Consider the following 26349-nt stretch of genomic DNA (forward strand, 5'->3'; position numbering starts at 1 on the left):
CTCGTTCGTTTGTAAATTCTTTCGGCAATTAGCCGTTCAGTTAACTAATACCTGTGCGGCTGTCTCAAAAGCTGACAAGGTCTTGGATGTAGGAAAACCTAAAGTTACCTGAGTTGGGCTGATGAGATCAGAGCTGGTTGTGGCACTTTTCCGAGTCAGCGCTTGGACACAGTGCTCGGATGTCTGTTTTGGTGACCAGATGACTTTCCTGTAGACTCTGCAGCGAAGGTAATCTGATTTGCAAAAGCTGAAGTTGCAAATTCTGGCTAACATAAACTTCCATTCATTGCTGCCTTCACAGAGTGCCCACAGTGTACTTAAAATTGTACTTTTTCCTTTTTTTTTTTTTTTTTTTTTTTAAATAGTTATTTGTATTCGAAGTGCCATTCTCCGAATTAACGCTGCTTCAGCTCTGAAGCAATAGTTTGGAAATTACACTCTACCCGTGTAATTTTGAGACCGTTAGAAAAACCAGGATAGGTCTCTGAACTGCACATGGAGAAATGTCACATTCCTTTGGCTTAACCCTTTAACCGCTCCCCCGGTTTCATGGAAACAAGCAAAGTAGACAAAGACAGCATCTCACCAGGGTAGGAAATGGAAGTTTTCATCAGTGTCTGTGCACCACCACCTGTGGGGTTTCAAACACTTCTGAGCTGACATGGAAAGCAAGAAAGAGAAGGGTCCATAACAGATCGCTTGGCAGCTTCTTAATTAAGTGAAAAGAAAGAAAGGCTAAATACTTAATGCAGGACAAATATATTTTGATATTGATTATCTTGCCTGTTTTCTAAGTGACGTCAAAAATAATCAGTGATGCTGTGGGATGAAAGAGTAATGTTGGCTCTTATCTTCTACCATACTTGTGCCAAACAATGGCTGGTGGGATGTGCAGATCTTTAGAAAACTTTGCAAAGAAGAAAAGAGCTACCTCCAAGAGCACTTCAGAGCTTAGAGCTTGGGATAGCATCTGTCCCCACCTCCCACAATTGACTCCCCAAAGTTAAACAAATCGTACAGTGCTGGATAGAGTTACATGTTGCAGGCACTTTATAAATGATCTGTCAGCAGTAGTCCTAGATGGGATCAGTCAGAATTCTTGCTCCTAAGGTGTTACTCTGGCTTACAATTTATGTAGCATTTCGTTTCTAAAGATCTATTCTAGAAGATATCAGTTGGTCATGTTTCTCTTCCAATAGTTTATATCAGCACGAGATGAGGGGCTCCTCTCTCTTTTTTTAACCGGGTTTGAGCTCCTTGCCAGGCTGTGGTACAGTGAGGGTGCAGGAGCCTGCTAAGCAGTGTCAGTGTTAGGAGCCATAAGCTTGAAGTGAAGATTGCTACAAACTCAGAAGGAGCGTCCCTCAACATGAGCACAATTGTACTCATGAAAATAGGCAGAAATTGCAGTCACAGTTGTTAGTAGTATGACTGCACCCCAAGCACCAGTACTTTTGCCTGGGTGCTGTGGATGTCTCTGCTACTTGCTTGCTGAGGGAAAATTTATTTTCTGCGTGCACGTGGAGCTCTGTAAACAAACACCAAATCCCCAGCTGGTTGTTTGTCACCCGCTTGGTTTGAGCAGCATCACATGAGCGAATACCTGACTACCGATGAGGCAAATCCCTTCCTTTGCACTCCCTACAAATCACCAGCGCTTCTCCAGCCAAGCTGGAGGAGGATTGCATTGGTTCTCCTGTTGCAGGGCACCTCGTTTTGACCGCTTAATGGAGGTTTGCCTGTACAAGAGTTTCTCCCCTTGTTTCTGTGCCCTCTGCTGAGAATCAAAAATAAAAACCATGGAAAGCTTTTGCAGCGCTGTTGGTGTCTGGTAGCTCTGAGAGGATACATGCCAAACTTCCTTCCTTTCCTAAACACTCGAGGAGTTATGAGCAGGTAACAATGAAACCATTGGGTTGAGGCAAATCCTTTCCCTTGAAATATCTACCACAGGTTATTGGGCTTTGGGGCTAGTTTGTTTGGAGTTTTTTGGGGGGTTTATTTATTTTTCATTATCAGGAAGATTACTATGTTGTTTATTTTTAAGTATATATATTGTTTTTTGGGAGGGAGAGAGGGCATCTGTAAGGTAAAGTTGTATTTCTTGCATTGTGGAAAGCTGTGGCCTGAACTCTAGGTGGACGTTGCTGTCAAAGAGCATGGTCAGGGCTTGAAAGAATGACCTTTTGTGCTCTACCACCACTCCGGCTTTCGTTGTGCCCACAGCTGGCCACTTTTCTGGCCACTAGAATATATTTGATTTCCCGGAGTGGTTCTAGCCCCGTACTTATATTCAGGCAGGCTTTAGCTGAGCATCATTTTGTCTTTTGGTCGGGCTGAAGGCTGGAGCTGTGAGGATTTGTGTTACTGTGACAGTCTGAAAAGTAATTAAATAAGTGGAGGAAATCTAATATATTTCTTTGACAATGGGGCTGGTAGTTAACTAGTGTAGGTAAAAAACTGACAGTCTAAAATTACTTTGCTAAGTTTAAATGTCAGTAAAAAGTAGGCAATAGAAAAAAATTAAAGGGTATATCTAAATATGGAGCTGCGGACATATCTGTTATATTTAAACTACGTTTTGACCTCTTCTATTTATGTGTAGTGGTATGTGTATAATCTGGAGAGCTTGATTGAACACGAGAAACAGCAATTTCACAATGAAAACCCAAGAGTTTATTCTGCTGTAGATGTAGTGCATGTCCTTGTTAATCGGTGTGTATATAAAAGTTGAAATGTATGCAGTGAGGCATTTTTATGTTGTTTAAGGGCTAAAATGATATTTGATCTAGAGTAAACATGCCATTTGCAGAATGTCTACCGCCGTACTTCAGTTGCAGGCATATCTCCTATTAGTCTCGGTGGCACTTTTTCTTGGGCAGAGCAGGAGGAGAGTGCTCTGTAGCATTTGTTTTCACAGTCTCACCTTTTCTGTGATATGTTCTGAAACACCTCTTTTTAATTTTGAAAGCTATGATGGGACGTGGATTGCTCTCGCATGCTGCTTGCATCAGATGAAATCCCTCCTTGGCACAACTTCATTCCACTATGAAAAAAACTTATTCCAGGAACAAAATACATAGTTATGTTTGTTTGATAATGTGCCGTATAAATATTAATTGTCTGCCCTAAGAGAAAACAATAAACATGTGTTTTCATTTTAGCTGCAGATACCAGATGCTTTGATAGACAGTGGGTGGAAGGGAAGGGCCTCAGCTTGCAGCAACACGAGCTGGACGCTGTGGGACCACTGTGTCTGGGAGACTGCTGGTGTGCACCAGGGGTTGGAGAGCCAGGGGTTTGCTGTCAAATTGAGCTCTTCTGTTGCTGTTTGTTTTAACATGTGCACTGCGTGGTATCCACATCCCTGTTCAAGTGTCTGGATAGCAGAGTTGCTTTCAGCCTTACTGTCTGTTCAGTGATGCTGTGCTGCTGATGATCCTCTCAGCGCAGGGAAGCCAGGAGACTGCCTGCTTGCTGTGCCATATTGGCAGGACATTGAGAAGCAGCTGCCCTTTTCACAGTGCTGCTTATGCACGTGAACCTCAACTTGTGCTGCGTTTCAGATCTGGGTTTGCCAGGTAGTCTGCAGCTTTGAACTGCACGTACCTCATTAGCTGCTGACTTACCAAAAGAGTTGGCTTGTAGGAAGTGATCAGCACCAGCAGGCTTGCAGTACTGCAAGTTAAGCAAACACGAGCTTCAATGTGGTTTCAATCAGTGCAGTTTAGACACCCAAGTTTTCAAGTTCCTGCAGGAGGTCTATAATGAAACAGGCTTGTTTTCTTTTCACCTCACAAGGAAACAGCAAGGGGAGAAAAAACCTCTTGGACTTTGCTCAGGGTGACATGACTGGATGGTGACCAAAGGGCTCAGCATTGTTGCAAATCAGTGAGTGCAGCCTCTGGCCAGCACTACTTTCCTCTCCAGGCAGTGGATAGGTTGTCCTGCAGCACTTGGTAGCAGCAGATTTGGCTGAGGCAGTGCAGGTGGTAGGGGCTGGGAGATGATGCTCTTCCCTGTTAACCTCCCCTCATTCCCAATTACGCTGCCTACTGAGCAAACTTCTTATGCTGCTATCTTCCCCTGGCTGCTGCAAGTGGTCTGTAAGGGTCTATTTTTGCTAATGCTCTGCTGTTACCAAATGTGCATCAGAATATATCTCTGTCAATTTCCTACTGATCAGGGTAGTGGGCTAGAAGCAGCAGCTTGCTGTTCTGTAAACGACTTGTAACAAAATGTTGTGCAAAATCTGATTGATGTCTTCTCATTTGTAAGTCACGTAGACTTACCAGTTTGAGCTTTTTGTAATGCCTCCTAGCTTTGCACTGAGTTTATTACTTCATTTTTAGCTTATTAAGCATGGATAAACACAGTCTATTTGACCTGATTTGGCTGAAGCGCGCTTTTTCAACAAGTCCCATACGTTTTTTGTCACTCAGTAGCTGTACTGCATGCAGTTTGTGTGTGATTTGTTTTAGTGTAATTGAGTGTACGTGCAAAAATCATATGGATTCACTGAGCTCCACATGCATCTTCTTAGCGAATTACTCTTCTGTGGTGGCAGTACAAAAACTTAAATATGACAGTCAAAGAAAATGAAGTTTAGACAAATTTCATGGTCTATTGTGGTTTATATTCTTATTTCCTGTATAATTAAAAGAATTTAAAAGGATTTAGAAAAATAAAAAGTTCTTCAGTGGTACAGAAGGGAAATCCTGATGCAAAATTCAGCTTTGTAGAAAAGCTTTGTCATTATTGAATGAATGCTAATAAATTCAAACCTGGCTTTTTAAAATTGTTTATAAAAAGGACTGTTCCCTGCAGAGTTCACAGATTATACACAGAGCATTGACAGTATAACTAAAAAGTAACAGTAATACATTGCATAGCAGTTTGCACTAAGACTAAACTGCAAACTGCTTGGAAAAGAACAAGCTGAATTGCAGGACCCATGTGAATCAGGTATGGCAAAAGTTATCAATCATTTCTCCAAAGAAGCACTGCCACATTGGCTGTTCTGACTCTAGTTGACTCTTCAAAGGCTGACTGTTTTTTTTTACACAGATCTGTGCCTGTGAATTAAAAGCAGGTCAGAAAAAAAAGAAAAATAATTTTTAAAAAAGTGAATGCTTTTTCCCCAATTTCATTATATTTGCCCAGAATATGAAGCTGGGAATTTGGGCCAGTACTCCTTATTCCTTCACCACGTTTATAAGCTCTCGGGTATTTTTATGAATTTATAGCAAACAGTCTGTAGCATTCTCTGTATCTCTAGCAATTGGGACAAGCCAAATCATCTGTCACCAATATGTATGTCAACATCCTGAAACCACAAAGAGCACCTCTTAGTAGGCACAACCAAGGTTTCATGTCAGCGAAGCAATTCATCACGCTCTCGAAACGAAAAGCACAGAGGAATCTGAGATTTTGGTTCTTGCACCTTCTATGCAGAGAAGTCAAATCTGCTGTGGTGAATCTGAAAAACTGCTTTGTGGGGTTTGCTGGATTTCACTGACCTGTAGCCATCTAAAATGCAGTTTTAGATATAAGCAGCTAATGGATGGCAGTTGTCAGTTTCCTCCCTGGGCTGAGGACAGATCAATTTGCCAGTCTAAGACAACCTCCTCTGTTTGGGAGAGCCACTGAGAAGCAGCCTCCATCTATCTCTTTTATCATTAGAATAAGACAGGAATGGATTAGTCTTGCTGTCTTTCTATTGAGAGTCGGTTCAGTTCTTGGAGGAAATACCCATGACAGGCTTTTACAGAAATCACCTAATCAGGGCAGAAGGTGATGCAGCCATAAAGATGATACATCTGGGGGTCATCCTTTACATCTCCCAGGGCCCAGAGCTGTAATGCTTGGTTAGGGGCTGGTTTGCTGCAGGGCACAGGGCTACAAGGAAAGGGAGTCCTTCTCCTTCTCCCCTCTCCCTCTCCCTCTCCCTCTCCCTCTCCCTCTCCCTCTCCCTCTCCCTCTCCCTCTCCCTCTCCCTCTCCCTCTCCCTCTCCCTCTCCCTCTCCCTCTCCCTCTCCCTCTCCCTCTCCCTCTCCTCTCTCCTTTTCAGATAACAACACCCCCATGATGTACTGCATATGGTATGGGACAGGCAAACCAATTGGCAGTGGTGCTGCCACCCTCAGAGGCACATCCAGCCCTTTCCTATAATGTGGGTCACAAGTGCCTGTGGGTTTTGATCCAGCATAGGATTTATGTCCCTCCCTCCTCATTGTGTTGCTTCTGCAGGGCTAAAGAGGAGTGAGAAGTAGTAAAAATCTATTTTGGTCACTGAAGTAAGCAGACATGAGTCAGAATACTCACTGGGAACAGATCTGCTGGATGAAAAGGTGCCATTTTTACATAGTCACTTCTCTGACCATGCCCTTTAAACTCTTACAAAAATAGAATACTTTCTCTGGCACTTCTCTTGGAAAGCAGAAATGTGAGTGAGAGTGAGGATGTTTGCTGCACTTTGGTCCCTGCTTCAAAACACAGTTTGTGTGCGAGTTTTGTAATGCACATGTAACATGTGTTTAACACCAGGGAAAATAGAAAGGAGGCATTTGGGTTTTGTGGGGAGGGGATTTGGATTTGAATAGTTTTAACATTTGTAGGGGAAAAGTGTGATTCCCAGTTCCTGTCTGTGAACGGTTGGATGAATTCTGGCGAGCTTTCTGCCCTGATTTCTGGCATCCTCTCTTCCCTGCAGACATACACTTCTGATCAGTAAACTTGTGTGGAGCACAGTGAGGCTCCTTTTGACCATTGGCTCTGGGCTCCCTTTGGACTGCTCAAAATGAGTGGTCTGAGCTAAAAATGTGCCTAAAACCACATTGACGTAAGCTGGGAGTGTTTATGGACCTGCGAGGTGACAAATCATCGCCGGCAACTGGGGTCCTGGAGTGGTGCTGTTGATGTGCACGTGAGATGAGAGCATGTCCACTCTGGTGAAGTTAACAGAGCTCAGTTCTTCTAGGTCGCCTATGGACCTGTCCCACAGGGCTGCAGGGGACATCAGCTCTCCTCTGCACTGCATCGCTCACTGAGTAATAAGGGGAACAATTAGCAAGACAAAGGATTTACAAAAGGTCACCTGCAGCTAAGTAGGTGCTACTGAATTTTTGAACTCCTTTCTCATTTTTAATGGGTTGGTACAAAGCTAGAGCCTGGCTGATCCAATGAAACTGAAAACCAGTGGTGCACTTCACCACGTGCTTTTAAAGATGTTTGTCAGTCCTGTTGTTCTTCCTTGGACCAATTAACTCTCCTGAATAAAAGGAATAAACATGTTTAACTTATTTACCATTTTAAGTTGGTTTCACATGGAAAAAAACACTGAACTATGAATTGTTCTTTCTCCTCTACTCCAGTACAAGTAACGAAAACATCTGAAAGTTCTGAATTGGTGTTCAGAGGATGAAATCAACCTTGCTGAAGCTTTTCAGTTGGTTTCTAGGAGGTGCAAAACTGTACAGACAAACAGTTTCTTTCTAATGTTTCCACTGGGTCTGGGAAATGGCATAGTCTTTTCCTTGTGATGAGACTAGTACAGAATTTAAAGGCACTGTCTTTTTAGTACAGGAAACAGACTCTGCTTCTCCTCTCGTTAAAATTTCCTTGAACAAAGTCAAATCATTTCCACTTTCTCTGGATGGATTCATCTTTCCTGTGTGTGGAGACTTGGGTCATACACCTGCTTACCTCCTGCTCAGTCCCTTAGAAGCAAGGATTCAGTGAAGATTTACTGTCAAGATTGCCTAATTTAGTTCCTCACAGGGCCAAGTAGCTTCTTATAGGGGAATTCTAATTTTTCCATTTAAAATTTGAGTGCTGTTTTGGCTATGATGACATTTACAGCCAAAGCACAGCAGGTTTTATACATCCATTCCTTGTCTTACTGTGAGACAGGTGATGTCAGCAGGCAAGATAAGGGAGGAAAATCACCATAGCGACATGCAGACACTGACATAGTCTGATGCAGTAATTGGATGTGTAGATGGACTTCCCTCTTCAGCCCTACTCACATTGTCTGATATGGTGCTGAAGTTACCATCGGGAAACTTTAAACTCTTGTTTTTGAGTAGAACTTGTACTTGATAAAGCTCACTGATGTTTTCCATCATGGACTGAGTGCACAGGTTGTACTTCAGTGCACAGGATCCCTCTGTTTCTGCTCATGGGACAATACAAAGGGGTTCAGCTGGTGATGAGCAAGGGTCAGCTCTGCCATACTTGGGTGTTTCTTAACTGCTGCAGACTGAAGATCTACCTACACTTTTAAAAACTATATCCTCTCTTTTGGTGTGCACATGCCTAGCTGTTGTTTGCCTGGGGGGAAGGAGGAATGAATGAAGAACTTAGCTTTTAGGTAAACAAGAAGTTACTGTTGTACTGTTAAAATTACAAGCGTTTTAAATTAGGTATTGACAGCAGTTGAGAGCTGGTTCTCAACTATGCTTGCAGGCAACTAGATGTCTACCAGCTCCTAAGGGAGGCCTTATTGCGGGCTGTGAGAATAACTCATTAACCAGTTAGTCTACGGCAGTGCTACTCAACATATGTTCTGTGGGCTGCTGGTGGTCTGGAAGACATTAAAAAGTGGTCTGAGAAATGACTGCACAAGAAAGGCAGAAATAACCCCACAGAGACAGATCCACATTCTCACACCACTAGCAGACTTGTGCCCATGTCACCAAGCTGCCCTGTGTCAGCAAGCTGCGCTAAGATTTAATTGCTTTAATCTCCCATTTTGAGCCTAAATGGATGGACCTTGAGTAGTGGCATGAAAGGGGAACTTTTGCTTGATCAGATTGATGCGGAGCAAGTCTTCTCCCATTAAATAGGATGAATGCTTTGTCTCTCCTTTCTCAGGTTTTTGAGACATGAGATGGGCTGAGGGATGCTGCTTCTACATCCATGTTGCTAGCAGTAATGAATGCTACAGGGAAACGGACGGCGGCAAGCCCATTTCCTTCACAGTGGGAGGAAAGTAGTAATTCAGGAGACCATTAAACTTTAGAAATACCTCTGCAAGGTCCCTACAAAGATACACTCCATTTAGATTAAAGTCCCATAGGGCCAATTACCTTGGAAGAACATAAGAACTTAAACAAAAGCTGAGTTAGGTATGCTGCCCACCAATGGATTTGAACAAAAATGGATGCAGTGAGAAAACACTTGTGTATTATGAAAGCAAGAACATTTAGAGTAGCTCTGTGCAATAACCAACTTTTACTGTTCCCCCAGGATCAGTGTGCACAGGAAATATCTGTGGCATGTTTGCTTTTCCTGGAGATGACAGCAACCCTTTGGCAACCACTTTATAATACGTGCTCAATACTTTTCAAAATGTTGGGCTGTTGTTTTATGAATGTGCTTGATTTCTGGGTGCCAGAGCCTTTGTGCTTTGATTTCTATTCCTCCTAACTTGCCCATTTGTATTTCAACCCTGGACACTTCTCTTTGAGCGTCATTCTTTAGCTATGACTGTGCCTCCATCTTTCTCAGCAGAAGCATTGGGATGGGGTTTGAGCAAAAAGAGCAGCAAACAGAACTCATTTATTGTTCTTGTATGAAAATAACCTCCACTGTGTGGCTGTGGGCTCCTGGAGATGAAGAGATGACTTAACATGATGTTGTGGCAGGAGGATTAGTGCAAACAAATTGAAATCCTTTGTTTCAATTGGTGTTTTCTGTGAGCAGGTAGAGTAACTTGCACAAGACAGAAAAGCAGAGTCCAGTGCTAGCACTGGGATTAATGTCTGCTGTTGCTTCAGCTGATAGACCACACATTTAATTGATCAGTTAGCTATTTTCAATCAGACCTGAGTACTGGAGTGCACTAAACTTTCATACAAGGCATCTGGAAAATGAGCCAATCCTGAGATGCTGTAGTTTCAAGTTCCTGAAAGTGTTTACTGATGCAAATTACTATATGGTTTTGAAAGTGCCCCTTCCATTTAACATTATAAAAGAACTTTCTCAAGAGAAGACACAATAAATAGTCTGAGGTCTAATAAATGAACATGCAAGTCTGAATTGTTTTAAAATACTTCTTACTTAAATAGGAGTCATTAACATTGTAACTGATAATGAGAAAAATGCTTATGCCATTAGTGGTTTACCACTTTGGTTCCAAAAGGATAAAAACAACTTCATAAAAGAGACCACAGACTGTCCATTTTCAGCCTCAGTGTAGGGTGAATGCTTCAGTGAATATGAAACCCATCATTTAAAATAATATTTTCATATTTATGTTTGGGAAGCATGGTCAGAATGCCCTTTGAGTATGCTGGAGCTCTGTGATGCGTAGCTGTGTGGCTGCAGCAGAAGGGACAGCATTTTGATTGACTGTGGTGTGGTGCTGGAAGTTTCATAGGGGTGAACAAGTCCTTGTCTGGCCTTCCCCCAGTGATTTTGAGGGACTGGGCAGGTTTATTTGGGCAACTCTTGGTCCCTTCTGTCTTCCCCCAGCATTGCCTGTTGCAAGGCAAGTTGGGTGTTTCTATGTGCTTGAATCTCAGTCTGGGTTCTGTGAACTGGTGAAGGAAACAAAAGATTTTAGGTAGCCCCATGGCACTGGTGGGACGTGGAGGCTCAGGAGCTGGGTCAGGGGTGATGGTATGACCTCAGTGAACCTGTCCATCAATGCCAGCTGCTCAGTCCTTTGAGCATGACTCCTTTCCCTTCTTCTGAATACCTTCTTCCACTGGACAAACCAGTCTGGACTCAGTTCCCTGCTCAGATTGGTGGAAGGACTCTTAACAACTTCAGCCAGGACTGGAGCAAACCCTGGAGAAGATCTGGTGTCCCCTCTCCTGAATGCTGCATTCAGGACTCAAAGTGCTATATTTTAGCCTTGTCCTTAGCAAGGGCAGCTGGAGGTGGAAGCGCCCTCTCAGACTGTCTCTGTAACAAAGTTTTACTGATGCTTTGTGTAGCTGTGTTAAATTGACGGAGATGTTTGCTCTTATGTAATAATGGAAAGTTCATCCCGCTCCCCTCAGTAAAATGACTGTTGTGCCGTATTCAAAATGAAAATCAATCAAAGAAGAAACACAGCTGGGCAAATGACAAGAGAAACAGGGCTGTGCCAAGGTGAATTTTTATGGAAATGCTCTCTGAACAGTATTTCCATGAAAAGGCTACTTACAGATGTAGGCTGTGCTTACATGAAGGAGAGCGTAATGCACCACACCCTGAATCTGGCAAGGTCTATGAACATCTCACATATATAGTTTAGGCAACAGAGATGTCATACTTAGGACACAAAGGCTTTCTTCTTTACTGCAGTGTAATCGTATTAGCCCTGATATTGGGAAAGAAAGAAAAAAAAAAAACTGTGAGAAAAAAAATTATGGAAGAAACATTCAAATATAAAGTAAATGAACTGTTTTACTGAAAAGGAAATTTTCCGTATTGTAGGAAATCTGATGACCTATCAGCAGTGTCTTATCTATGACAGTGACTTGTAAGTCTGTCTGTGTCTGGCTCTGTGGTGGTCCTCTGAGATGTAGCATGAGTGGCTTAATAACTGCAGAAGATTGTTCCTGTTGATGGCAGTGAGATTTTTCTCATTCACTTTAGTAGAAAAAGGATTAAGGAAGTGATATAAAAAGCAAGTAATGAAAGATGGTTGATGTCAGCGTTCAAAAAATGGGAGAGGGGAAAAAAGTAAAACAGTAAAAACATCATCTTACACTTGAAATTGCCACATTTAGATCTACTAAGCCATATTTTCTGGAGGTGTTGTAGGCTTTTCAATGGGCTGTTTTCCAAAGGGCCTGACCAATTTTTCTGTAGACTTACTGAATATCAGCAGAAATCTTGCAAAGGTTGATTTTTCAATCTGTTAGTTTTCCCTTGTTTCTGGGATTTTTCATTTCATACCAATCAAGTCTGAAATGTGCTGAGAGAGAAATTCTTGAGACAACATTGGAATTTTTCAGCCTATTCCTGTGTGTCACTTGCTGAAATAAATGGGACTGCATTCTTTAAATTTATGATGGCTTATAACTTGATGTCATTGCTGTTCTAAAAATAATAATCTGAGACTGTTTAACTGACTTGATTGTTTACATTTCCTTTTGACACTTCCAGCAATGTTAGAGGTAATAGTATTAAAGCCTGTTCTTCTGTCATCCTCTTAGAACTTGTCACTGTCAAATAGGATATGACCATGTATGGATTTTAAAGATAAAGACAGTTGCCAAAGGCGTTAGTGCATTCATAAAGGTCTGCAATGGAGATCCAGTTACAGAAAAACAGTGAATTAGGTAGCTCTTGGCTCTGAGAGTTGGGAGTAGAGGTGATTGACTGTTGTTTTTAAACGATATTAGGTTTACAGAAAGAAAAGAAAAAGAAAAAAAGGAATATTAGCAGGCTAAAATTCTGAGCAGAAAAAGTCATGGCTTTAAAAAGAATTTGAAGATGTGCTCTGCAAAGGGTTGGTAGTTCCCCCGGAAGATCATTATGGTAAGGTTGCCTGAAGAGGCTGTGGAGTCTCCTTCTATGGAGATATTCAAGACCGGTCAGGACGCCTATCTGTGCGACCTATTGTAGGCTACCTGCTTTAGCAGGGAGTTGGACTTGGTCACTTGAGGCCCCTTCCAACCCATGTGATCCTGTGATACCAATGCAGGAAGTATCCTCTCTCTGTCAGTTTTTGAGGTGGGGATCCACACCTACTGAGCATCTCACAGATGTGTGTTGCACCTCACAGCAGCAAGCCCTGGTGCAATAATGAGGTCACCAGCCAGCAGCACCTGGAAGGGCATCCCTGCTCACTAGGTGACAGAGGACAGTGCCCATGCACCCCTCGCCAACCTCCCAAGCTGCCATCAGGCCTGTATAATGAATGTAATAAGCCATGGAAAATGCATCAGTAGCACGTGCTGACATCAGTGGAACCCACATGGGGATGAAGAAGGGATCTTGTTACCCCCGCTCAGCTGCACAACCTTTTAATCCAGCAGGGAACTACATTTTAACCCTTTCAAAGCTCTCCCTGTGAAGAGGGAAAGGGCAAGAAAATGTTCTTCTTTTTCACTGATGTTTAACCTCAGGTCTGTGTGAGCACAGACAGGCCACGGGGAAACAAATGCAAAAGGCTCAGCGAATACTGCAGATGGCAATGGCTGTCCTGGAGTGAGTGAACGCAAAGCCAAGTTCAATCTGCTGCCATTAATAAACTGTTTGTGCTGTGCTCTCATCCTCTGAGATGTCAGAAGAGCGTTGGAGTGAATTACAGCCTTCTGTTTATGCTGGGACTGATTATTGTCCCTTGTGAAGTGGAGACACGTTTCACTACAAGAAGTCATTCACAGGACATTCTCCTGAAAAGAGGAAAAATCAGTTTATGCCAATGCAGGACTTCCTGCTATCTCTGGTTGCCCCCACAACCGCACAGCCACCCCCACAGGCATGCTCATGCGTCGCCTGCCTGACACTAGAAAGGGATATTACGTCTCTGGGTTATTTCCCCTGTGCTTTTGTTTTTCAGCCCACTACAGGAAGGGTTCATAAAGTAAGTATATCCAGAAAGATGTTTTTGTTCCCCACCTTGGGTTTCAGTCCCAAGACTGCCAATTAAATTATCCCATAAATTCTCCATTATAGGTAGTAAAACCTAATTTTAGATTTCCTGCCCACTCTAGTGTCCTGCCTGATTGCTACCAGTTGGATAGAGGCTCAACCTGTTAAGCAGACAATTGCAGTGAACTGTTTCTTTCTGTGCCACATGTGGAAAACTTTTTAATATGTGGCATTTGGTCATAATTCTCTCTGGCTATTTTCTACTTCATAGTAGCTCTAACTTTTTCTTCAGGCTGGGAAGTAGACATCTGTAATTTATTCTTTTGTCAAGAGGTTTTTGAGAGAGAAAAGGTGGTTACTCTGTGGATTAGGAAGTATGTTAACCTCCCTGCCACCACTGAAACAATAGTAGCTTTCAATTAGTTTCTATATAATTCCCATTTAAAAGAAAACTTCTGTATTAATAGAGCTAACACATTATGTGTAAGTTGAAAGTATTTCAGGTCATCTGACAAGAAATGCATTCTTTCCCTTCTTGTTCAAATGCAAACATATTATTTAGTTGCGAACAGAGCTCATTTTCTTGAGGTTAGCTTTTGCCAGCCATATTCTCACGGAGGAGTATTTTATTTCACATACAGCGTCACTAAAGATTCCTATTTTATTTTCACTATAAACGACCCATAGCTTAGTATTTTTCTTCATAAGCTCTAGTGAGGACAAATATTAAATAAAGTTGTCACAAAAAAAGTTTTTATCACTTGAAAAAGGTGTAAACATCTTTCATCAGTACCTTGATCTTCAGGCAAAAGGGTACTTGCATTCAGTGTAGAACAATTCTCCTGCTGAGATTTAGGTAGGAATCAAGAATCTGTCTATAAGGACAATTGGAGTCTAACATTCTCCAAGAAATTAACACCTTTCTTTGGCTTTTGTTGTTAACTTGGCAAAATTTCTGTGTTTTGATACTGCAGAGATGCCTGAGTGGGTCTAGCACCTTGCCAAAGCACTGTCTTTTTGTATGTGGCTGTCTTTCCTGCCTGAATAAATCAGTGATGTTTTAACAACTCTGTGTCAAATCAGGAACATCTGTGGCAGTCAGCAAGGGGTTTTTTTTTGTTTTGTTTTGTTTTGTTTTTTTCATCTCCAGAGTACAGTGACAGGAAGCTGAAGGCTTTCATTCAAATACAGGGTGTGGACATTTGCAAAAGGGATTAGTGCTGACAGACATCATGTTGGGGAAGCAAGCACTGCTTGTGAGACTAACACAATACGTGCTGGACCAGGACTTTCCTCCAAGATGCGACTTTGGTGATCTGTCAGCTTAGGTGGGTAATTAGAGCACAGGTGAGCCTTTGGGGGACGATGACAGTACGTGCAGGTAGTGCTGATGTGGCTGCACAGTGCTGTAACATAGAAAGCATATGTCCCAGCTGGTGGAAGGGCTGCGTGTGCAGAAAGGGGAAGTTCCGCTCACAGAAACAAAATTGTTTTTTTTTTGCAGTGTATACCAGTTGCCTCTGAGTGCAAAGCAAAACAACTCCCTGCAGCGGTGCTGCCCAGATGCTTAATGAAGGGTGCTCTCTTTTAGTTTTCCCCTTGGTGAAGGCACAAACAGTGTCTTCCTGATCTGCCCAGCTGCTTGCTTCTCTCGCTCTTTAAGAAATGCAGCATTTTCAAGTTGATTACCTCCCTCATACCCCTGATCAAGTGGATGGCAGCCCTGCACACTGCAGAGCTTTGGAACTGGGTGGGCTTTGAGGTCCCTTCCAATCCAAACCATTCTGTGACTCTATGATTCTGTTAAACTGGGGGAAAAGTGTGCAATGATTTCTAATCTGATGGAAGAAATGGTCAAGCGACACTCGTATACACACAGTGTGATATCTCACGTCTTGTTTTGGGCTAAATATGGATCCGCAGCATTTTCCTTGCTAAATGGATCTTCTCCACCTAGCTTTGTTTATTGTAGTGTGCCTGTCTGGGGAGACTATCATTTGTTAAGTGATGTCTGAAACACTGTATAAAACTAAAACATACATAATGACTAACAAAGAGAAGAAGAAAGGAATTCAGGCCTCCCAGCCACAGCACTGTTCTTCTAATGATTGCTGAAATATTATACGTAGTTTTCCTGTCACATTATTTGTCCAATTTTGGTACCTGTAAATATGAGGGGCTGTCTGGGCAGGAAGGAATGGTCCCATCGCTGCTCAGGAATGGAGGACATGCAGTTTGATAAAGAATGTGCAATGTAGAACATAATTGCACATTTTGTCTACTAATCATAGAACAGTAGAATGGTTTGAGCTGGAAGGGACCTTTAAGATCATGCAGTTCCAATCCACTGCTATAGGCAGGGACCCCTCCCTCTTGAACAGGTTGCTCACAGCCCCATCCTGTCTGTCCTTGAGGGTGACCAACTGTGCTGTTTGGGGCACAGAGCTCTGTGAGCTGCTGGGTACCTTGGTTGTGTATTTTTTTTCCAGAATTCACCCCATGTAACAAGGTTGTATTGCTTCATCCCAACTTTAAGTCCCTAGTCCTAATGCCTATAAAGAAAACATTGAAATGTAGTCAAAGTTACTGTAACCATTCAGCGACATCTCTGTCTCTGTAGAGAACATGGAAAAAAATCTTTGAAGCAGAGAGCACTTGATTCATCTGTGGGCTATAGTTCTGAAACCTAATGTCTAAAATGTTAATACTGTAAAATATTTCTTACTTGAATGTTTAGTGTCAACTGGCAGAAATGGACTTTTGTCTGTGCCAGACGTTCCAGCTTTCTTGCCTAGTATCTTCCATACCTTTTGTTGTACTCTGAATTTTTAATTAGGAAGCTGACAGAAATTAAGATTTAATGTGATGATCAGTCCAGTACCAGAAGGAATTCTATGTACACTGATTGTATTCAGCACAGTCAGACTTACCTCATTTACAAATATTAGCTTTTTCCATTGAGCTGAGAGTTTTGTTGAATATCCAACATCTTGCATGGGAATGCTCTTAATTCTAGGCATCCGGCTGCAGAATTTGAGCTAGGCTTGTGTCAAGGCTATGCTGTCTTGAATATGCTACTGTTACGAGAAAAAAAAAAAATCTCTCTGGTATGCTAAGAAGAGGGGATGTGCTGGGGTTTGCAATTTTAGCATTACAGATTCTTTATTATTAATAGATTAGTGGGGATTTTTCCAAAGACTCCTATGAGTCACAAGAGCTCCTGTTACTAAATTTCATATACTCATTTATTTATACAACTATACATGAGGTCTTTTGGTCTTTTCAGCACAGAAAGAGCCAAAGTACTGTTAAGTGTAAATGCAGTTTATTGAGTTCTGAAGATCATAAATATCTCCTTTAACATCTGATTTATCTTGAACTATGTGCATTGAAAAAGGTGTCTCAAAAGGAGGAAAGAAGGGGCATATATTGCTCCTTTGCACAGCCTGTGTATTCATACCCAGAATGAATCTTTGGCAGAAAGTAGTTACAATTAAACTGTCACCACCAAGGCAGTTTTACTTTATGTACTGAAAGGTTACATGAGTTTTATAGGTTCATTTATTTTGCTGATTAACAGTCAAATCCCGCTCTTGACAAAGTATCCTGTTTTCTTCATCCATGTGGCTTCCCCAAGATGAGCAGAAAAGGTAAAGTCTTAGGTGGAGGGAAATGTGAGAACAAGAACGTTGAGGGAGGAAATTATGTATTCATCCTTTCCTCTCCCAACACATATTTCTCTGGAACTTCATGACAACAATTTGCTTTTGGACTCTGCAGAAGCCATCTAGGCACATCATAGCCATTCAATTCCTCAGCATACCTGTGAGCCAGCTACAGACAATGCCACCTGGAGACTTCTCCATGATGGTTAATGTTGAGCAAAAGGATGTCATCAGCTCAATGGACTTCTGAGTGCATCTGCTGCTATTGAGCCACCAGAATCAACAAGTTGTTTTCCTTTGACCCCCAAGATGCTTCATGGCTATTTTACAGGGCTTTGGCACTGCTACAGTTGGTCTTCACTGCAGGAGGTCACACATCTGGCAGCCTGTCTTCCCCCTCCGTAGCCATCATCAATGATCTCAGGTGTGTCATGCACCAAACAGCCAGAGAGAGCCTGGAAAACTGATTGGCAGCATAACCAATAAACAGAAAGTACTCAGGCAGAATGTCCAATTTACTAAAATTCTTGAGACCTTGCTAATTTTTAGACACTGCTTTATACCAACGTGCTAGCTAGAAGAAACGTATAGCATGTATGGAAAAAGAAGTCAGAGCCAGCTGACTGACCGGTCTATGTTATGTCAATCAAGTTTCTTCAGGCTGTTTACTCTCTAAGTAGGAAGTCTGCATTTTTAAGGTTGTATGTGTCAATCTAAATTTGTACGTGGCTCCTAAGTGGTTTTACTTCATAATTTGTTCCATGCCAAGTGCCAGAAAAATAACAGCTACATTCAAAGCAAAGTTTATGTAAAGAAAGTGGGTAAATGTTATGCGTATCGTAATAATGTAGGCTAGAGTAATTTTTCTTTACTGAAGTGTAACTGAGGCATTTCAAGTAATTAATGAGTTTGGTTGTTCCTTGACTTCCATTTTGATTCTTACTTTTAGCAGATGGGTGCCAAGCAGATTTTGAAAATCTGACCTCTTTCTTTTCTTGACTAGATTAACAACACCACTTAGCAGAACTAGAAAATAATTGCCAGTACTTCTTGCTTCCATGGCAAAGAACAACATTCTCAGATTTTTTAAAATTTTTTTAATCTTTTCTTGTTATTTTTTTGCTACTGAAGTGGAATGATGGGTAGGCATTGTTTTCTTGAAAGCTAAAGGTAATTAGGGAATGTTCCTATCTTATATCTTTCAGCTACAGTAATAATAATGATAAGTTGAAGAGTGAAGAGCATCCTGAATAGCTGAATAACAGCATTGTTCAATGAAAGAAAATCATAGAATCATAGAATCATAGAGTCATAGGGGTTGGTAGGGACCTCTGGAGACCACTTAGTCCAACTGCATGCTAAAGCAGGTTCCTTACAGCAGGTTGGACAGGAAAAAACATGGTTTTGTTTTCCACAAGAAAATGGAAGTGATGGATCAAGACTTCAAGGGGATGATGATAAATTTTGTACCTAAAGGCACAAAATACAATGACAATATTAAAAAAAAAAAAAAAAAAAAAGAATTTGGATTCAAATCATAAAAACAATTTGAATACATACCTGTCTGTAGGCAAACATGATGCAAGTTTTTATTTTCTTTTAAAATGGTCTGAACAGGCACAGCTGGCTGTGCATTCTCTAATTAAGACAGAAAACTTCCTGCTGTGTGCAGGTAGTGCAGAGCTGCCTTTCTACTGTGTTGAGATATATGGTAACTTCCATCATGTCCTCGGCCATGTTGTCTTTCTACGACCCTACCATAAAATTATTTTCCAAGATAAGAAAGGATTTTGCAGGTCATACCAGCCTTAATAACCCATGCAAACAATGAACAAATGAGACTGTGTGCTGTTGTTACTTTATTCTAGGAAGATAGGATGGGAAAGAGGAGACTAGCAGAAAGTAGAGTATTTGGTTATCTCCCTTTATCTTCTGACGTGACAACTGGCCAACGTGTTATACTCCTTTTCCTTTACTGTTCTCATCCAGGAACATATTTTAAAAAATCATTTGTCTCCTTACTTGTCTCTACAGAGCCTCATAAGTGTTATGCTTTTGCCCTTTATTTGCATTCTACACGATGTCAGCAGAGACAGACTATATCCTGAGGGCCTGTTAGCTGAGCAGGAAATCTGTCTAAGAAATTACTCCTGGAATGAGTTCTCCCCATAATTATGGAAAATAACAACTATGAGAAGGGTGCACTGTTTACCTGTTAATTCACAAGTGCACACAGGAAGAAAATGCTGGATGAGAGGATGTCATCCATGTTAATTTCCAGCAAGTCTGTAACTGGTATCCAAGGTGATGGTTTAAATCTGTAGTCCCAAATCTGTGAAGGTTCAGTTACCAGAAGTATCACATTTTTCCATAGTTGAGATGAGAAGAGGGTACATTTATAGGACAGGAAATTTTCTATAAGGCGTTCTTTTTCCTGAACCCAAATTTTTAACTTATTTGAATAACTTCCTTTATGGTAAAGAGTTTGGGTGGATATATTTATGGGCAGTCCTTTTAGCTATGTTTACCTTTCGTCTATTTCACAGACCTCTAGAACAGTGAGTGGGTGTCCACAATTGTGTTTTAGGATATTAAACTTTTTTCCTGTATGCTTCTTAAGCACTGTTGTGAATTTGACCATTAAAAGTGTTGTCCCTGAGCAATTTCTCTGCTTTCCTCAAGAGTTCATGAATTTGACTTCTTCACTGGTGCATGGAAATGCATTTTCAGGGTAAACCAAGGCAGTAGTAGAGCATGGATGTAAAATGGGATGGATCATGTTTGATCGATTCTCCTTCATACATTAAAAATAGTGGAGTACCCATCCCTGGAGGTGTTCAAGAGCCGTGTGGAGGTGGCACTGAGGGATGTGGTCAGTGGGCATGGTAGGGATGGGCTGATGGTTGGACTGGGTGATCCTAGTGATCTTTTCCAACCTTAATGATTTAACAACTCTATGATTCTGTGAAAAGATACTGTCTCCCTTAATCTCCTCTGTCTGAGTGAATGTGTTTGAGTAAAAACTTTACTCGTGGAGTGAAAAAGACTCTGGTCCATGTGGTTGAAACATGTGGAAAGCAGGACACGTGTGTATGAGTCTCTGCTACTCTGCTACAGCAAATGTCTAATTATTTATGTACAACATAACTTTGCCAAAAGGTGCAGTTAAAAGACCCATTGTGTCTTTGTAAGTCCCATTGCCTGTATCTTGGAGTGTGCTCCTGGGAGTCCAGGGCTGTGACTCAGATCCAGGGTGGGGCTGAACCTGCCCCTTCTGGGTGCCAAGCCAGAGCAGCAGCCACTGAGCAGCTCGGGCAGGGGGAGGTTGGCAGGACAGAGGAGAGGAGCCAAGACATTCCTGATTTTTGTTTTCTGTTCGTTCCCACAATACCTTTTAGAAGCAGAACTGTTCTACTTGGTTCAAATGTTCTGATAGGGGCAGCTAAAAGCTGCGTTCTTTCTCACCGAAAAATTTCCAAGATGTCATCATCTCTAAATTTGAAAAATAAGTATCTTGCTTGGAGTAGTTCCCACTAAGAAATAAAAACATCAACAGTCTTCCTGTCACCAGTACTGCATTGTTCTGTACTCTGCTCTGTGGGGTTTCTACATGATCTGCTTGATTTTGATTTCAGAGGATGGAAGACACTTGTATTTTTAGGTAAATATAATTCACTGGACTAGTCTGCACAGCCAGTTCTCTTTGGGCTGTACAGGAACACTTCCACTGCTTTCAATGGAAGACTTGCTCTTTTCCCTGTGGAAGGAGGTTATGTCAACAACAACTAAGCTGCAGATCTGTTCAAGCTCCCAGGAAACTTCTGTGTTGAGACCAGTGCCCATTTTTAGCCCCAATGTGAATAACAAAAGGCATCAATTAAAATAAATTAACTTATTTTGTTGCAAGTTTGTGTACAGATCAGTTCTTTAGTTAATAGCTAAACAAAATTATGATTGAGAGGAAATACATCTTTACAGCTAGATGAGAAGTGTTTGTCTCCTTAAATGGCACTTTGTGTTTTCTTTATATTCTGTGGCAAGAATTTCAGTTAAAAAAAAGCACCCCAGATATAGTGAAGAAGATGCTTAAGCCAAACTAGGGATTTGGCGTCTCTTTTAAAACTCTTTTTCCCCCTTTTTAAAGTAACTCTGATCCTAGCAGAGACACGAGGTTTTGGTGCAGATGGTTATTATACATACTGAAAGGACTGTGTACTTACAATACACTCCATAAGCTATTAAATGCTGTAAAAGCCTGGTGGACTTTATAGTTTGCATCCTGCCATTAGAGTTCCCTCTGAAGTCTGTCAGAAGAAAATAATTCCACTCTAATTAAAGCAATTCCCCTTTTCCAAATGTGAAATCAGGCTAATTATGACTAATTGTTTAACAAATATAAAATAGCCCTAATTGTTCCTTAGCCCTGGACCACTACCCCACTTACCCTCAGCTTAGCAGAACCCCTGTGGAGAGCATCTTGTCTTCATTATTCTCCAGCAGAACTATGATACGTAGCCAGAGAAAAAGGGAAGGTGTTGAAGAGAATGTTGCTGTTGATACCTGTTCGATGATGGTAGAATCGGGCTGCCCAGCATCATGGTATCTGGGTTCCCTGCTGCCCACAGACCTCAGAAATGACAAATCATTGTATTTCAAAACTTTCTGAAAAAAAACCAGCTATTTTATCCTCCTGCCTGTCTTCAAGGTAGTTTGGGTCAGATACGTAGACCACTGATACGAATGAGAGCAGAGCAGGATCTGAGCCTCTGATCTTTGTGGATCTTGTTGGTTACAGAGTTCATTTGCTCCCTAGGGGAAATTTCCTTTGCATGGTCTGAGCTGCTCAAAGATGAAGCACACAAAGAAATAAATGTACACCCAGATCAGCAGACGCTCTAGAATTAAGACTTCAAGTAACTGTTTTTAGAAATTATGACAGACTGCAACAGCAAGCTTCAAAGAAACTGAAAGTTTTAGTACTGACTTGTTTCTTTTTCATCCTAACTATATTTCATTAGAAGGTTGCACAATGATGAGTCAAAGCTTGGGGTGGAAATATTAGTGATTTAATTTTTTAATTGTACTGAAAAAGCACAGTCATGGCTGTTATAGATCTGTTATTTGACATTTATACACACCTGGCGTATAAAAATGTGGAAGAAATGGGAACTAGATTTAAAGGAAATATGTTGCATCACTCAGTTAAATTCTTTGAACTTTCAGACTGCTTATTTTTTTTCCTATTAGAAGTACATTCTTTTAAAGAAATGCAAAATTGATGTTTCAGAAAAAAAAAAATAAATCTGAATCTGTATGCTAACATGCTGGAAAAGATTTGTAATGCTGAAATGCATGGCTTTTTCTAATGGCTAGCAATTTTAAAGATCACAAATTTGAGAAAAAAATACAATTTTGGTACAAATTTTGGAGCTATACTAGGGCTTAGAGTACTTATGAAAGCTTATGATAGACAATGCCTTTGTTGTGACACTACATGCCAGTGGCTAGGAGAACTGATGTGGCCACAACAGTCAAATCCCTATTACTTGCACTCCGCTAGTAGATGGCAAAAAACGGGTTTTAACATGTAGTCCACAAGAGATGCCTACAATGCCTAGTTGGCCCTCAGAAATTAAACACACCATAAGTCATTATATAGGGGGTTCATATGTTCTCAATATCATGGCATGGCAAAACTACAGACAGCTACAGATGTACCCACATGAATGGGCCTTTTTTACTTGAGAAAAGTTCCTGTACTGTATGGCTGTTGCAACAAGCCCATGCAGTGCTGAGCAAAGGATCAAAAGCATGAATAAAAAGGGACCAAAGTTTGCAGAATAGACAAAAAAAAGAATATCATCGTGGTATTCACATACTCAGTGGTAGGGTGTAAAGAAAACACATACGCACTCAAAGGTGTGCAGAAAAAGGCCAGCAGAGAACTGCAATCTGCAAAAGTGGAAATTATGACTAGAAACAAGGGGGAAAAAAAAATCACCCTGAGAGTTGCCACACACTGGAACAGATGCCCAAAGCAGTAGTGTAATTTTGGCCTATTCATAGCTGGAGTAGGCAAGGCCCTGAGCAGTCTACTGTAATTGGTCAGGCCAAATGACTCACAGGTCCCATCTAACCTCCCTTTCTCTGTGATTCTCCTGACCAAGTGCTTGTGCATGGTCCACCACATAAACAGAGAGGTGCAGCAGGGAGCAGAGAGCATATGATAGAATCTGGAAGCATTGCTAGCTAAATATAGCATCTTGTCCCAGCACGAGGTAGGATTTCCATGTGTGCTCTAGAAGGGGGAGATTAACTTGGCTCTCCGAAGATGCATTTGTGGCATCCTGTGGGAGAGTTTCCATTGGTAAGGAGAAGAAAGGGTTGCTTGGAGGGCAAATAAAGAACCAGTGGTAGAATTTGGACTATGTTTAAGTCCTGCCAACAAGGAAGATGTTTGAAGGGTCACAGTTCAACACTACAATTGTTTTGAAAGACCTTTGCCATCTGGGTTGGTTCTCTTTTGCTAGATCTCCTTGCTGGAGCTGGAGCTCACCATATGGGAGACCCCAGGGCAACACTCTGCTTGTTGTCCCAGTGAATACATCAGGTCTGTTAATAGCATCACTGTAGCTGACACAAAAGCCATGTGTTCAAATTACAGTCAGCATTGTTGATTGTTATTGGAATTGGTCAGAATTAGCACAGAATAGTCAGCAGGGTTTCAGGATAAACAATCTGCAGAAAGTTTGAATAATTTTTGAATGAAATATTTGTCAACTCTTGTTGAGAGTAAGAATGGGAGTTAGATTTTAAAATTCTGAGATTTTGTGATGGTTCAAAATCTGACTGTAGAGTCCAAATTTAGAAAAACTTTTATATATGCTGCACATTTGTTTGGATTTCAGCCAGTCTTTCCCAGAAGTGCAGCCTTAAGCAAGACCTATTAGCATTTTTTAATGCAACAAATAATTCCCTTTATTTTTTTCCTTGCTCTCACCCTCACATTGTACTTTTCCCTCATTCCTGTTACACCTAGGAACTGTTCATATATATATATATTTTTTGCAATGTTTTAATGTAAAATCTTCCTCATTTCAATATGTCTACTTCTCACCATTGTTTAGCAAGAGAATTTGAGATGGCATCTGTTGTTTTGGAGAGAGAACAAAGTAAAATTTTGAATCATAAAAATATTGAAGGAAGGCTTTCTTGTACTCTAAACAGTTTCAGGTTATGTCTGTTGTGCAAAGAGGTCCTAATGTATGCCTGAACAAAATGAAAGAGAGGATGACCAACTTGGGCTACAATGTGTGTCAAGCTCTTGTGACAAAAGTCACATGAGACCTCATGTAGGTTATGTGAATTATATCTACAAGTGATTTGGTGCTGTGTGTTGACTACTAAAGAAATAAGCTCAGGTAGCAGAAGCATTTTGGTTACCACAAAGTAGTACGACCAGTTGAATTTATCTTCCAGATGCTTTCATCTAGCATGGATAACCTTCTATAGCTTTCCGTATTAACAGGGCAATTTGAATGCACAGCTTTCATGTCAGCTGTCAGTCTAGTGAGCCTGATCCCTGCAGCTCAAGTGTAACAGGTTCCAGCCCCAACAGGTTTCTCAGCAGTGCAAAGTAGCCCAGGTACTTATTAATGCATTTGAACTATTTTATGTCATGTATATGTCTCCCTGCATATATTTCCATTTTCCACTTTAAGACTAGTGAGGTGTTGAATTGCTAGAAGCACAAGAATCATGAGGCTATTTCAGATGTATGCAGGATGCTGGTATTGTTTAGGGTCACGTGAAGGAGCCAGACGTTAAATACAGTCCTGAGCTTACCATGTACATAAGGGAAAGGTGTTATACAGGCTTCCTAAGTAATCTGAGTTACTTCTTTCTCTAAAATAGCTACATGTTTCTGCCAGTTCTGGGAACAATCTATTTTCTGCAACAGTGTTCTCTATTCAGAGTTGGTGCTTCTTTCAGGTACAAATGTGTATGCCCATATAGTAGCTGGAGTCTGATCCTACATGGCTGAAATCTGTGACAGTTTTGCTGTTTACTGTAATGTAAATGGGTCTGGGTCCTGGGCTTTTGCAAACTGTCATGATGGAAGGCATGACAATAAATGTAATAAGATAATAAAATTCAGTTGTTTTTCTATAGCAGTGTATAAGCCCATCTGTATGCCTCATGTCAATAAAAACAACTAATTACAGAATAACTGAATATACAGGGCCCCACTTCTTAAGAAAACTCTCTTCTATTCCATTCCTAAACTTCCTTTTGCATCTACTGAAAGTCTGGACTGTATGCCATATTTATTCCATTAAGTTCTGATTTTGAATTAAAACAAAACAAGAAGATAACTGTAGCCTTATCTTTGCAAAGGCCTATTCATGTCTTTATACATGGAAAATAGTCTCACTTGCTCTGGGGGAACTGCTTCCAAAGTGCAGAGGTGCTTGCATCTCCAACACTTTGCCAAGCTTAGATCTCATGAAATTCTATTGGAAAAGCACACACGGGTGAGCTACACCTGCCTTAACTCTGTAATCTCCTTTCTTCTACAGCTGGAAGTAAAATGCACTGTGATTTTCAACTCATCCGAGTGCAAAACTCCAGGCACTGCTTCTGCTACACTTTTTGCCTTCTATGAAGTCAGACTCAGTGAGCTAAATACATTTATCTTCGTTCTGTTTTGAAACAATGTATGAGGCAGGATACCAACATTTCCCGTGCAGTGCAGAGAAACACACCAGGAGTTTTCAGCTGAGCATAATTAGTGCCTTTTCAATGTGACATTTCTTGCTTCACATTACTTTGTCAAACTTGTATCATTGCTTAATACTGGTTTCATACTGTGTTAGGTAACACAGTCAGATCCACAAAGTATTCTTTTTCTAAGCACTTAACTTTAGACTATGCAGATGCATGAGTGACAGGTCCATGTTTCTTCCAGCAAACTACTGCAAAATCCAGATGCTGATAAACTGAGCCTAAAGTTAGATGTTCAGTAAGTATTAGCTATTAATAGACATTCTTCAAACAAATTTGAAATAAAAATAGAAGCAAAGCTGCCAAGGTCATAGATCAAAGCATTTTTAAAGAGGATCACTAGAACAGGCTGCCCAGAGAGGCA

General features: G+C 41.1%; 1 protein-coding gene across 1 annotated transcript in view; it reads left to right on the top strand.

Annotated features, from left to right (window-relative positions):
- Positions 1 to 14771: 14771 nt before the first annotated feature.
- The window catches only part of ERG (ETS transcription factor ERG), a 129554-nt gene continuing 117976 nt past the window's right edge, over positions 14772 to 26349 (top strand). The window contains exon 1 of the mRNA XM_052673818.1: positions 14772 to 14864. The gene's annotated coding sequence lies outside the window, so the exon portion shown is untranslated. The remainder of the gene's footprint in view (positions 14865 to 26349) is intronic.

Source organism: Tympanuchus pallidicinctus, unplaced genomic scaffold, assembly GCF_026119805.1.
Source record: "Tympanuchus pallidicinctus isolate F22 unplaced genomic scaffold, pur_lepc_1.0 scaffold14, whole genome shotgun sequence".
NCBI lineage: Eukaryota > Metazoa > Chordata > Aves > Galliformes > Phasianidae > Tympanuchus > Tympanuchus pallidicinctus.